Source organism: Scyliorhinus torazame, chromosome 20 (genome assembly GCF_047496885.1).
Source record: "Scyliorhinus torazame isolate Kashiwa2021f chromosome 20, sScyTor2.1, whole genome shotgun sequence".
Taxonomy (NCBI): Eukaryota; Metazoa; Chordata; class Chondrichthyes; order Carcharhiniformes; family Scyliorhinidae; genus Scyliorhinus; species Scyliorhinus torazame.
This window is the reverse complement of record NC_092726.1, coordinates 80,399,079-80,401,155: the sequence shown is the minus strand read 5'-3', so window position 1 is coordinate 80,401,155 and position 2,077 is coordinate 80,399,079. Positions and strand designations below refer to the sequence as shown.

General features: G+C 49.2%; 1 pseudogene; it reads left to right on the top strand.

Moving 5' to 3' along the window:
• Window positions 1-361: 361 nt before the first annotated feature.
• LOC140397246 (U2 spliceosomal RNA) lies at window positions 362-538 on the top strand (annotated as a pseudogene).
• The last annotated feature ends 1,539 nt before the right edge of the window (window positions 539-2,077 follow it).

Below are 2,077 nucleotides of genomic sequence, written 5' to 3'. Positions count from 1 at the left end.
GACAGGCACATTCCAAGGTCCAGGACTACGTGCTGAGGGATGCACTCAAGCTTGGGGCAGCTGCCGCCAAGGCGCAATGGGGAAAGACCACAGTGTAAAGTCTTTCCAGCAAATGTACACCGAGGGGCGGGTAACAGTGAAAAGCCCCTCGGTCTGGGCAACCAACACTCCAATGTACAAAAACAAATATGCCACTGTAAATATTTCAGAAGGAATTGTAATGTAAAGAGTGATATGTGTATGACAATATCAAAATTGAATGAAACAAAGTCAAGGCAACATGTAACCCTGCCGGAAATGTACAGTCAAGACAATTTGAAATGTTTCTGTAATGCTCATGATAAATTTTTATGAATAAAGTATTTTTTTTTTTGAAAAAACAAAATCTGTTCTTATCAGTTTAATATCTGGTATGTCTTCTAGTTGAGGACTGAATGTTAAATTGATTTTTGGGACTCGGAGATGGTTCAGGGGCTTGCTCCTTCCGCTTCACGCATCAACCTGGTCTTGCAATGTTTCCAGGAATGGTGCCTTCACCCCGCTTTGGGGAGCAAGAAGTACAAAAGCAGAAATTGGAGCCAGAAACTGGCTTCCCCTTTTCTCTCTTGTCCAGTTGTCTCATCCTGACCAATTTAAGGCATTTCAGGCTCCAAAGCATTGCTACCTTTTCTGCTGGCGGGCGCTTCGTGCACTAATGTTGTGAGCCGATGGACTCGCGGACTTGCGGCAGCCAGGATCCGTTTTCAGCTGATATGCGCACAGATTTCCTGCTGCTTTTTACAGTCCACTCCCCCTCACCCCAGGATGCCGGCTTGCCGTCTCCTCACGTCAGTTACCACAGCCCTTCATCCTGCACAACTTTGAAGTGTGGCGACAGACTGAACGGCATTCTGATTTGGATGTAGGTGTACCTTCACGGCGTCTCTTTTCGTTCTCCTGACTCCACAACCAACACGCCAGGTTCGAGCTCAGTGGGACTAGACATTGCCGCCTGTTGGATTTCGCCAGTACTTGCTGCTTGCTACTTGCCCTTTGTTCAGCAAAGCTGGAGGTTCCTTCGACTCCCTGCGTTGGGTGTCACTAAGCCTTCACAGCGTCTCAATTTCATCTGGCGATGACAGTGGAAGTCGTGCCAGACGATGTCTCCCTGTTGTGTTTTATTGGTTCTGCATGCACAGACTACACCGTGCTCGGCCAAGCTGGAGGTCTCTTGTCCAACAGTGACCGTAGACTAAAAGTTCCAAAACACAGTCGAGCGCTGCAAGGTGCACCTGAATGTTGGTGGACGAGGAGGACAAGGGCTATAGCCGGAAAATATAGGCTATCGCTTCTCGGCCTTTTGGCTAAGATCAAGTGCAGTCTTATTTGATCGAGGGAAGCTGAGGATTTCGATGACGATTATGGATTGGAGAACTCGGAGGGATTGAAGTCTTCAAAGATGAAACGTTTGGAGCTTGGCTGCTATTGGTGGATCTACATGCTGGCCTAAACCTCTCGTTTAGGCCTAACGCCGATACAGTTTCACACCCAACGTACGAGCTATGGATGCAGCTGCATCCCGACCACCAGGCTGGGGAGTGCGAAACACTGTCCGAGTCACAGTGAAGAAAGCGGAAGGAGAGTCACCTGTGGACCGGAAACACTTCGTGAAGCGGGAGCTGCTCGAGTGTTGTGGGTTTAAAGCAACAGAGATCTTCTGCTTGCAAAACGTCCCCAAGAATGGTTTCTTTGATGTCACCTTCAAGAGTGTCGCAGCATGCATCAAATTCCTGAACGTCTTCAAGGAAAAAGGTAACCAGAGTCTCCTGTCGATCCTGACTGCGGAGCCTCTGTTTACGCTACCGGCGCAGCGAAATCGGGTTGTTACACTGCACACGTACAACCCCCACGTCCCTGTGTCTGATGTGCTCACGTTCCTCGCCAGGTACGCTGAGCTGAAAAGTGACAGCGTGCAAGTGAAAGACACCTTCGGCATCTGGACAAGTGAGTACCAGGTCAAGGTGACCCTAAGAACGGACAGCAATGGAACCATCCTGCACCCCCCCTCCAGTTTCGCTATTGGAGTAAATCGTGGCTA